We start from the raw sequence: 12,970 nt of genomic DNA, 5'->3' as shown, positions 1-12,970 counted from the left end.
ACGTGAAGGTTTGCAAAACGTACCCAAATTTTACTCCTTTCTGGAGATGAGGGCGCATTTCAAGCACCCAACTAGTAGTGGTCATTATGTACCCTGAAGAAATGTGTATCAGAGTTAGATATATGTGTATTATTAAGAGTATATTATTTACAAAGTTAAATAATTTTATATTGTTGTGCTTAAACAATCCAATAGAAAATATAAAACCAAACAATCAAATCAGTTGCTGGAAAGTCAGTTCTGATTCCTCACTTCACATGCGTCCAATGTGGAATTGCTAATCAGAGGGTTTTTAGAACTGTGACCAGGCTTTTCTTTTGAGATGTCTCTGGGTGATTTTAAACTGCCAGTCTTTCAGTCACTAGTCAAATGCTTAACTCTTTACGCCACCCAAGGACTCAATATAGTGAATATAAGTAATTTGAAAATACTGCCTCTGATCAGTTTTCTGCTTATTAAATCAATGTCAGTACCATAAAGGCAACTATTGTTACTCCAAATCGAAGACTTCTGTTACTCAGATAAAAATAAATAACTGAGTATCAGGTTGTCCTCAGTTTCTCTTTGGACATTTCATATATCAGGAGGGTGCATGTGCTCATGTAGCCCTCTGAATGTCTCGGTTCTTGTACCCTTCTGTGCTTTTAATGGCAACAGGAGTATTCATTCCTAAACATTTTCTGTAATTCTCATTCTCGAATTTCAATTTTATAAATGAGATGCATTTACCAGATTTCTTGCTCACTTTTGACCCATTAAGGTGAGAAATGACATTAATACAATTGTATCTTTATTAATGACCAGTGACATGTTAACACAGGAGCCCCAATGTCAAGGAGACTGTGAAGCACTTGACTACTAGCTGAAACATTGGCAGTTCAAATCCATCCAGAAGATAGTTCTGATGATTTGTATCTGAAAGGTCAGAGTCTTGAAAGTTCTTTGGCAGTACAATTCTTTTCAACACACACAGGTTGCCTTAGTGGGGACTAAGAATAACATCAAGCTTTTATATGAGCTTTTGACTGATTGATTCCAATGTTAGAAAAGGTGTTTCACGTTTGCAATAATTAACACATAAATTTTAGGTAGTAGCTAATTCTGATATTATATGTTTGTTAATTCTAAAATATATTTATTTCTTCTTCTTACTTTTATTGGGGGCTCTTACATCTCTTATCACAATCCATACATTCATCCAGTGTGTCAAGCACATTTGCACATATGCTGCCATCATCATTTACAAAGCATTCTCTTCCCACTTGAGCCCCTGATATCAGCTCCCCATTTCTTCCCCCTTCCTCTCCTGCCTGCCCTCCCTCATGAACCCTTGATAAGTTATAGATTATTATTTCCACATCTTACATTGTCCTCCATCACCCCTCATCCACTTTTCCATTATTTATCCCTCTGGGAGGGGGTTATATGTAGATCCTTGTGATTGATTCCCCCTTTGTGCCCTACTCTCCCCTAATCCTCCTGGTATCTCTATTTCATTGTTGTCTCTGAAGGGTTTATCTATCCTGGATTCCCTGTGTTGCAAGTTCTATCTGTAGCAGTGTGCATGCTCTGGTCTAATCTGTTTTGTAAGGCAGAATTGAGGTGATGATAATGGGGGGGAACGAAACACCAAAGAACTAGAGGAACATTGTGTGTTTCGTTGGTGCTATACTGCACCCCGACTGGCTCATCTCTACCCTGTGACACCTCTGTGAGGGGATGTCCAATTGTCTAGAGATGGGCATTAGGTCTCCACAACATGATCCCCCCCACCCCCCCTAGCACAATCATATTGGGTATGATTTTGTTCTGGGTCTTAGATGCCTGATATTTGATCTCATCAAAACCTGATGATCACACAGGCTGGTGTGATTCTTCCATGTAGGTTTTGTTGCTTCTGAGCTAGATGGCCGTTTGTTTATCTTCAAACCTTTAAGACCCAAGATGCTATAGCTTTTGATAGCCAGGCACGATCAACTTTACTCACCACATTTGCTTATGCACCCATTTTGTCTTCAGCGATTGTGTTGGGAAGGTGAGCATCACAGAATGCTGATTGTTAGAACAAAGTGTTCTTGTGTTGAGGGAGTACTTGAATCGAGGCCCAATGACCATCTGCAACCTTCTTTATTTTTTTTTCCCTAAGGGGTTTGGCAATGGTCTATTTCTTTTCTCTTTCCAGTCTTTGAGTCCAATACATGGATTTTCATACACTTGATTCTAAGAAACAGGAAGTTCCACACAAAGAACATGGGACCCAGCAATACAGGCCTGAGGAGGAGGCCTAGCAGGCAGGTGTCCTGGAGGGAAAACTCAATGGGATGTCAACTTCACAGTTGGTGGAGGGTCCAGTTCAGGTTAATGTGTGAAGTTGCAGGAAGTTCTAGTTTTTACTTGACACAGTAGCCTTCCTTCTTTGGTGGCCACCTGCGTCCACTTAGAAGCAGCACAAGATGTTGTCTATACTACCAAATGAATATAAGGCCATGATATTTACTGTGAAAACCCCCCTCAATGCAGTAGTTTTAATATCAACATTCTTCATTCTCCTGAAGTACAAAGTGTTTGAACTGAACTATAGCTACAGCTAGTTTTCATTAAAGTACTGCATGTCATGACTTGCATATTAAAATGATGTATCCTTAGATAAAATATCCAAGGGAAATTCACCAGCAGACACTGCAGTGGTGAGAATCCCTGACATGCTTAGTAATGGAGCCACAGGCAGGGCAAGGGGTTAGTGTGGTCTGCGTGTCGTGTCATTCTCCCATGATTTACACAACAAACAAACACCAGGCATGCAGCCACCTGGCCCAGACCCCACCATCCAGCAGCTGGCATGCCTCAGAACCCCTCTACTGGAACAGTCAAGTCCGGTCTCCAACAGAAGGTGCTGGTTGAGGTGCTCAGACACCTCCGAATGTAGATCCCGAGGCCAATGGCCAACAAGGGAGAGAGCAGCAGAGACGGAAGGAAAACCTTCAGGAATTCTGCCAGGAAGAAAGGCCCCCTTCTTCATGACACTTGTGCTGCTCACGCTGAGGCTGGCTGTGCACTTTGGGTGCTTGAAGAGGAACTCCTTGGGGTGGGGGTGGGGGTCTTCTCTGGCCGACTTGAGCATCCCATATCCAGTCTGAGTTTTGCTTCAAGATACTTCGACTTCTCTCCCTCTCTCAATATCACCTTCCTGAGGCTGAGAGCTCTTCTTTTCCCCAAGGCTGTGGCATCGGTCTCAGAAGCTTGGTTGGTGTCTTGTGGTGGACTGTCACGGTAGGAGCTCGTGCTGCGCATCCAGGAGTATTTTCTCCATGTCACCATGATACATGGACACCGAGGCAGGGCCACTGCCCGCGTTCCCACTGCTGCTGAAGGCTCTGATCCTGCAGCCCTGCAGCTGGCGGAGACCGAGCAGCCACTCAGGCAGTGCATCAGGTAGGCTTCAGGGCCACGCTCGTGGACCCACACTGATCCACCGACCAGACAGACCAACTGTCCGACAGACCAACTGTCCGATAGAGACGTGCTGACAGACTCCCTTAATTCTTAACATGTAGATATGAGTACATAGTTCTATTCTCATCTCGATATATTTAGACCTGTATTTAGACCTCTATAAATGTCCTTTGCCTCCTGGTTCTTCCCTCTATTTCCTTTTATTTTCCTCTTGTCCCACCATCATGTTCTGCCTTCATTTGGGTTTGGTAATTCCTTGCTGCTACATTGCCCTTGAATAAGCCCTACTAGGCCCTTCTTTCCATTGATTTTAGTTCACTTGTTGTTCCCTTGTCCCTGGGTTTGTTCCCCCCACCCCCTTCCTTTCTTCTACCTCCCCTTCTCCCAGATCCCCCCTGGAACCATTGATCCCATTCTTTTCATCTCCAAATTATTTATCCCGCCTATCTTATCTAGATTGACATGCAGATACATTAATAAGTGCAAAAACCAGGCAAAGTTAAATAAAACAACAATTCTAAACCAACAAAACAATAACAAACAAAAACAAAAACAAAATTACAATAACAAAAAGAAAGCCACTGACAGAAATGGAAAAGCCTATAAATAGTACAAGGTCTGTTTGTTGGCCTTTAAGAGTGTTTTCCAGTCAAAACTGATAGCGGCCACATTCTGACTCCAAAGTCCATTTTTGGTATTCCCGGGGATTTTCTCCCTTTGCTCCCTTTGCTGCTCTGTTGCACACCCTTAGTGTTTCACCTCAGCGTGATGGGGTCAGATTGTGTACTATTCCCGCACTGTGTCTCCAGTGTTGTCCCCCACAGTGCTATGGTTTATTGAGGGACATTGTGCCTCATGGTGGGGCTGGTCCTATGGTCCTCTCTGTGCATTGTCTCCTCTGAGCAGGAATATCCCGATATAATTACCATCATCCTTCTACAAAGAATTGGAAAAAATGATTACCAGCTTCATATGGAGAGGGAAGAAGCCCAGAATTAGCAGAAAACGCCACAAGAAGGACAGAGTGGGAAGGCTTGCTCTACCTGACTTTAGCACCTATTATACAGTCACAGTGGTTAAAACAATGTGGTACTGTTATAGCAACAGATATTCAGACCAGTGGAAAAGAGCTGGAAACCCAGAAATGAAAACATCAGCATACAGCCAACTGATTTTTGATATCAAATGGGAAGCGCATGCCCTTTTCAATAAGTGGTGCTGGAAAAAGTAGACATCTACACGCAGAAAAATGAAGCAAGACACTTATCTCACTACATGCACAAGAATAAACTCAAGCTGGATCACAGACCTTGAGGTAAAACCCCAAGCTGTTAGGGCCATTAATGAGGGAATTGGAATAAACCTGAGGGCCTTGGCACAGGGAATACATAGACTATTCGAAATGGGAAAGGATACAAATACCGAGGAGTCACAAATTGACAAGTGGGATATACTGAAAATAATTTGCCTGTGTACATCAAAAGAATTCACCAAGAGTGTAATAAGAGAGCCCACAGATTGTGAAAACATCTTTAGCAATGACACATCAAACAAAGGCCTGATTACTAAAATCCACAATACTTTGCAAGCCTACAGTAAGAAAAAACAACAACAACCTAACTACCCACGAAGACAGTGGGCAAAGGACCTGAACAGAACTTTCACAAGGTCATAGATCTGAATGGCCAATAAACATAAGAGAAAATGTTCCCGATCATTAGCCATAAGAGAAATGCAAATTAAAACAACTATGAGATACCACCTAACACCATCAAAGATAGCCCGATTCTAAAATATATTCTAATTAGGCTGAAAAATATGGACTTGGTTTAGTGGTAGTTGAATGTATTTTTCTCTGAAACTAATATAATTGTATCTTTCTCACAAGAGTATAGTAATAAAAATGAGATGACACATAAAAAGCTCTTTGCATGACATTTGTACCATAGTAAATACTCAATAAATCTGAACTGTGTTGATATGGCTATTAGTTTTAGAACTTTAGCAATGTCTAGGAATGGGTAGACTGAAGCAAAGGGATTGGATTTTAATCTCGGAATGTTACCCCTTATGAATAAGTAAACTTATTACTAAAACCCAAACCAAACTCAGTGTCCTTGAGTTAATTCTGACTTGAGTAAATTCCTACAGCTGTAAGTTTTCTATCCTTTGAAATTAGTACTGTTCCTTTGGGCAATGTACAACATGTTGATTTACCCATTTTAAAAGTACTTTATAGCTGTCCAGTGGTCATATTTCACTAAAAAGGATATAGCTTTACAAAAAGATATTCTGTTTTGAGAGAACATGAGAAGTAAGGTCATAAAGAAGAACAGGGAACCTTCCATAACTCAAATAAGGGGTGACAGCTGGGCAAGCAGGAGCCTCGACAATTTAGACTAAAACTTTTCCAAATATTGAGTAATTCACATTTCAACTCTCTCAAACAGCACATACTAATTTTTATAAATGACATATTTATGGACGTCTTTGTTATGATTTTTTCCCCTAGACGATGAAGGTAGAAAACACACAATGGCATAATAAATTCACAAATATAGATGGATGCAGACAGATACATAATCATTTAGTGACCATATAATGCAGCTAAGTGCTTCCATGTGCTAGAGAAATAAAGTCAACTTTACTTGAGGGTCTTAGCAAGGACTTCACTCAGATGAAGTGATCAGGATTTTAAAGGTTAAATGGAAATCATCCAATAGGGGAAAATGAGGAATTACCATTTGCTGAACTTGTCCTACCTATTTCCTAAGAATTGTGAATTTTGTCTTACTTGCTCCTTATAACTGCTACACAGGAGGGTGTTCTATCCCTAGTCTAGAGTTTTGAAATAGATGGTCATAAATAACAAAGGCTGTTTGCATAATTAGCTGGAGGCAGAAGTGACCTCTGAATTCAGGGCTGCATGACACCATACTTTTCCCATTCCCAATTGCCTCTCTGAGAACATTCTTGGAAAAGGCACTAGCGTGGCACTGTTATAACATTTTCTTCAAAGAAAATGGCAAATGGGAGAAAGATTAAGTAGAGCATGTGGTTTTGGGAAAGGCAATGTTCTGCAAAGACATAAGCTCAGGGACCTCCTTTTTTCATTCTCTTTAAGGTTTATCCTTTTATTTAAATGTTTATATTAACTCTTACACAATCACTTCTTTTTTTTATGCTTGTCATATTTATTGATTCATTTCATAAAACTCATTATACATTTGATTAAAGACAATTTTGTGCTTATGCTTTTTTACTTCAGTAAATAAACATACTTTAGAGAGAAAATTTTCCCAAAGCCAGAGGGTGACACACTGTCATTCATATCAGTTTTGTGTTAGGCCCCAAATTCTCATGAGCTATCATGAGTGAATTATGCAATTCCTGAAAGTGCGCAAAGAGCTAAAGATATTGTCAGAACAATTGCTGTAAGTTCAGCAGAAGCAGAAAGGAGTTTTTCAAAGATGAACATGACATGTTCAGGTGAGATAAGTCACCTGTTTTAATATATCAAACACAATGACTGTTGTCTAATTGGCCTATCTCTAAAGGAATGAGATTCTATTCCCATAGTGAACAGATGGTTAAGGATAAATCACACAGCTGATGATGCTCAGCAAAGGTGACGAATATTGCAAGTGAGGACACTAATCAAAAGCAATATGCAAATATCTTAAATAACAGTTTCATTGTTTTTTGTAAAGTATTTAATATTTTTCCACTAATATTTTAAAATTCATAGTTTGTATACCTCTTTTATTGTTATTATTTAAGTATCAGCTGTATGAAATAATAAACTACCTTTTGGTATAACATTGTTTTATACTTAAAAGGCTCATAGGCGAGAGAACTAGTTGTTAATTTTTTTTTTTTTTTTTTTACTATACAAGATAGCTTTAATGTGTTGAAAAGCAAGGATGCTATTTTGAGGACTAAGATTCACGGAGCCCCACTGTGAGATTTTCTTTTTTTTTTTACTTCTAAACCACCCTTCAACATATATGTAAGACATGCACATCATTATATCATACTACAACCTTAGATTTTTAAGATTATTTTCTCTCTCCATCTCTGCAGCCTCTCTATCTTCATGAAAAAAGAATCCCAGTCACAGGGGTCATTTACCTCAATATTTAGATATTTTATTTCTGCAAGTCATAGATTCCACTTATTAGTATACATTTAAGAATGAACCTTAAATAAACCAATTGTAAGAGTGGTTCTGAAGATACTCGCATTTTTGGAGAGCCATTAAAATAATTTACATTACTGTTGAAACATGTTATGACAAAAATAAATTCAAGACTTAACTTTCTAGTTAAAAATTTTGGCTTATTAGCTTTCAGTGGTGTTGCATTTCACATAAAGATGGTTTGGACAGGTCTACTTCTGATCTAGGCTGGTCATTAAAAATTCCATGACATTGTTAGAAGTTTTAAGCCTAGATTTTGAATCAAATTCTAAGTCAGGTCATAAAGTTCTGACTCTTAAATTCTGTGTTTTTTTTATGATTTTCGTGGATTGTTGGGGAATTCTCTTCAATAATCTTCAGTTCAAAGACTCATATATTGCTCTAAGTGCAAAAGGTTTGGGACATTCCAATAATGTTCCTCTATGGTAAAAACTAGGAGTCTCTGGCTATTCTTATTTTCTAATAACTTATCAGCTTGAAATAAAGCGCCTTAAATTTCTGTAACTTTGTTAGGGTTTATAGAGGCAAATTATTTTATTCTTGGGCATCATTAGATTAGTAATAAGTTGAATGTTGGAAACATCTAATGGTTTGTTCACTCACAGTTCAGATTGACCAGTCTGGAGCTATGGTATGTTCCTTCTTCATTTGTCTACTTTGTTTCCTTACATTCGGTAGTTGGAGTATAATACTGAGCACCCAAAGGGAGAGGGTCATGTAGAAGTTGAGTTATCTCTTTCTAAATACTGTGAAATGAATCAATTAGCATGGATCTTCTAGCCAAAATTGTTTTATCAGGAAAGGTGTGCATTTAAAATCAGAAATGGTGTGCATCTGGGTTGTATCCTTTCAGCATGTTGTTGTTCAATGTGGGTGCTGAGCATATAGTATGCACAGCTGGCCATCAGAATCGGCATCAGGATTGGAGGAAGGCTGACTATCTATAGATAGCACAGCCTTGCTCACTGAAGGTGTGGAGAACATGAAGGATTTTCTGCTGAAGATCAATGACTGCAGCGTTCAGCTTGGATTGCAATTCAATGTAAAGAAAAACAGAATCCTCACAACTGGACCAATAGATAACATCAAGATACATGGAGAGAAAGCTTGAAATAGTCCAGGATTTCATCTTGCTCAGATCCACAATCAATGCTCATGAAAACAGCAATAAAAAAATCAAGTGATATATTGCATTGAGCAAATCTGCTGCACCAGGTTTCTTTAAAGTGGTTTAAAGCTTTAAAGCAAGGATGTCACTTTAAGAACTAAGGTGCTCCTGACTGAAGCCTTGCATTTTTCAGTCATCCCATATGCACATGAAAGTTAGACCTTGAATAAGGAGGACTGGAGAAGAATTGATACATTTGAATTATGGAGCTGGTGAAGGATTTTGAAAGTACCATGGACTATCAGAAAGACAAAAAAGATATATGTTTTGGAAGAAGTACAGCTTTGGACAGGCTATCAGGAGAGATCCCTGGAGAAGGATCTCACGCTTGGTAGAGGGGCAGTGAAAAAGAGAGAGACCCTCAATTAGGTGAATTGACACGGTGGGTTCAACAATGGGCTCGGGCCTGGGAGAAACTGTGCGGATGGCAGAGGACTGGGCAGTGTATTGTTGTCTTGTGCACAGGGTTGCTATGACTCGGAACTGACTTGAGAGCACCTAACATCAGCAGCCATAGTTTTTCTTTCTCTTACTTTAATTTTCCTAATGCACCTGGGTCAGAATATGTGTGTGTGTGTGTGTGTGTGTGTGTGTGTGTGTGTATGTGCTCGCATGCCTGATGAGGCAAGGCAGTGGGTGAGGGATACAAGTAGTATTAGATGATTCAGCTGTGAGTGATTGCTAATGGTGATAAATGTGATAGGCATTCAGCTGGATATAGTCAGTTCAGAAGGAGGAGGGCAGTAGATTCTTACTGCCATCAACAGAAAGGAGCCTAGAATGAATGGAGGGTGTCCTTTGCAGTTTGAGATCCCTGAGTACTGATTTTCCTTGATCCAGGAGACAGCTTTGATATTAGAGAAGCAGGGAAGTGGCAGCAGCAGCAGAACCAGAAGCTGAAGCATGTGACAGAGCTGTGGACGTTTAGGCAGGAGGTTAACTTGTGGAGTAGGGTGCCTCTGGGTACTTAATTGGGGGAGCTGGCTTTGCTGCCCTCAGAGCTGGAACTTAGTGCCTTTGGGTTGAAGCTTATGGAGAAATGTCATGCACTTTGTCCAGTAATTAAAAACAAAAACAAAAAACAACTAACCACCCAACCACCCACCCAACCAACCAACCAACCAACCAAACAAACAAACAAAAACCTCATTGCAATCTAGTCTGTGCCAACTCATAGTGACCCTATAGGATAGGATAGACATACCCCTTTGGTTTCTAAGACTGTAACTCTTGATGTGAGTAGAGAGCAATATCATTCTCCCTTGGAACAGCTGGTGGTTTCAAACTTCTGGCTTTTTGGATCATGGCCTACTATGTAATCATTATGCAGCCCCTGTACTTATTAGCCACCCTAAAATAGTTTTTTAATATTGGCCAAACAGGGTCAAGGCCAGGCCAAAAGACTGGGAACCAGAAACTGTGAGTATGACCGAGAAGAGACTGTCCTAATAAAACAACTGTATCCTCAGCACTTTTCACCTGAAGTGCAACCTGTTAACTTCTAAAATAAACTCCATAATTGTGATTATTGTCTGAGACGTATGCGTAGTTATTACAGCGAGTTATTAAACCTAGTCATTAAAACAGAGTGAATAGGATCAAAAAGGATGGCGGCTGGAAGCGTGTCTGACCTCTGCCATGGCAATCAGCTGTAGGGGCTGGAGGTGACCACATGTGGCCTCCACACCATTTCCTCACTCAGGTAGCCTTGGAAACTGTAATTGCACTTGGGCCACTTGTACTAATCAGGAATGAGATTCTATCTAGTCTCTACTGGAGGGGAAAGGAATTAGATACTATCTTTAAAGGAGCTATGCCAAAGAGTTCAGGGGCATGTTTTAAAGCACTGTACTTCACATCTCAAGAAATGTAGACATTAACCAATTTTCAATGTTCTACTTAAAATTATTGAATTATGGTGCTGGAGAAGCATATTGAAAAGTAGTACAGACTGCTAAAAAGACAAACTAATCTGTGTTGGAAGAAGGAAGGTCACAGTGCTTTTTAGAGTCAAGGATTTGTCTTACGTACTTTGGATGTATTGTCAGAATAGAACGGACCCTGGAGAAGGACATCATTTTTTTTGACATTGAAGGGCCAGTGAAAAGGAGGAAGACCATCGATAAGATGGATTGAAAGAGCTCAATCAATAGGCTCAGGTATAGTAACAGTGGTGAAGATGGCACAGGACAGTCTGGTGTTTCGTTCAGTTGTGCATAGGGTTGCTATGGGTAGGGGCTGACTCGATAGCACATAACAACATTTAAACTTCTTTTGTTGTGTAGTATCAAACTGATTCTTACACATAGTGATGTTCTCTCACAGAGTAGAAATGCCTCATTAGGGTTTCCTAAGCTGAAATCTTCACAGGAGAATTGACAGGCCTTTTCTACTTCAGGGCCCATGGTGGTTTGAATTGCCAACCTTTTGGTTATTAGCTGAACACTTGACCATTGAATCACAAGGCCTCTCACTCATGTTCATTGAGTCAATTCTGTCTCATAGTGACCGTATAGGACAAGGTAGAATTGCCTCTGTGGGTTTCTGATATGGTAGCTCTTTATGAGAGTAGAAAGTTTCATCTTTCTCACTCGGAGCGGCTGGTGGTTTCGAACGGTTAACCTTGTGGTTAGCAGCCCAATATGTAACCACTATGCCACCACGGCTTCTCCACTAGGCTGGCTAGTGCAAATTGTGTTAGATGGTTGATCTCCTTTCATGAAGATCATAGTCAAGAAAATATTACGAAATAATTCCCCTCTGTAACACGTTTGAATTGATTCCAAAGCAACTAAATGTCAATATTTATCTCTACATAGAATTTAACATCAATTTGCTTTTGACATATTCCTGTAATTCAAATTAGCTAAACCACTGTATCTCTTCTTTGCCTCTAGGTCCCTTTGCTTTTGTTTTGACATACTGATATGGAATTAACTAAGATAACTTAAAGCATAAGGCCTATTTAAAGTAAAGATGAGTAACGTTGTATGAGAAAAATCAGTTTTGTTTTTGCATTTGAGCCTGAAAAAAAAAACTAAACTCAAAACCAGAAAATTGTGTTTTAATCACTAGTAATGGCTTTATATTTTCTTGAGTGTTCTCAATAATAAAGAGGAAAGGATTTGCGTCTATGGAGGATGCCGCTTTGAAATGGTGTAAATCACCTGCACATAATTTGTTGGGAAACGTTAGCGTGATGGAAACACAGCCTCAAATGTGTACGGACCTAGACAGTGGATATGTCAAGAAACAATAGTGTCATGGTTTTGTTTAATAAAGGTTTCTATGACTTTTTAGTAATACTTTTTTACTTACCCTTATATGCAAAGCATTTGAACTGTGGGACAAATAGTAATTCTATGCTTCTTACAAGGAATTGTCAGACTGTTTTCCAAAGTGGCTGCACATCAATCTAGTTAAAGCTAGAAAAATTACAATTCTTAAACAGTAGAATTACTGAGGCCTACTTAAGCACACTTGAATATTTACTGTTTAGCCAACATTTTAGCAATTTTCTTTGCTAATACAGTCCATATATAATAAAGACCTTTTCCTACCAAATCTAGGCTCTAGGTAAAGAAAAAATACGAGACTTGGTTAAGCTGTAAAAATCATTTGTAAAATAAGCATTTTAAAAAGTATGTTATTCACAATAGTCATTATATGTTTATTTCTTTATTCTCTGATTCAAAATAGAGTTAACACTCATCTGTTCATGATTTTCAGAGTGAGTGTATAAGCCATTTTATCAGAAATTATAGTTATACTAACCTATGATGACAAATGCTATGATCCAGTTTGATCATACACCACTTTGAATAAACTGGAGCCCCAAATGACTTTCATTCTTTTTTCAGATTGAAAAAACAAAATAAGCACATGTTCTCAAACAAGGAAGGTTTACTAAGCTACTATGAAAACCCCACTGACTGACAGGAGAAAAGTCAAGGGAAATAGAAGAAAGAGGTGGGAGGTAAAGGCCATTAATAGAGGTCTAGATAAAGATATGCACATATGTAAATGTATTTATATATGAGGATGGTTTAGTATTAACGTAGCAGAAGGACATTGGGCATCCACTCAAGGACTCTCTCAATGCAAGAATACTTTCTTCTATTAAATTGGCAGTCTATGATGCTCACCTTCCC

At 39.2% G+C, this 12,970-nt stretch overlaps 1 pseudogene; it reads right to left on the bottom strand.

The window, feature by feature from the left end:
- Window positions 1–2,844: 2,844 nt before the first annotated feature.
- Window positions 2,845–12,970, bottom strand: part of LOC101640308 — a 150,456-nt pseudogene continuing 140,330 nt past the window's right edge.

The sequence above is a fragment of the Echinops telfairi genome, unplaced genomic scaffold (assembly GCF_000313985.2).
Source record: "Echinops telfairi isolate 266 unplaced genomic scaffold, ASM31398v2 ScPeMD7_7469;HRSCAF=8507_0, whole genome shotgun sequence".
Lineage (NCBI taxonomy): Eukaryota > Metazoa > Chordata > Mammalia > Afrosoricida > Tenrecidae > Echinops > Echinops telfairi.
This window is presented reverse-complemented; position numbering and strand designations above follow the sequence as displayed.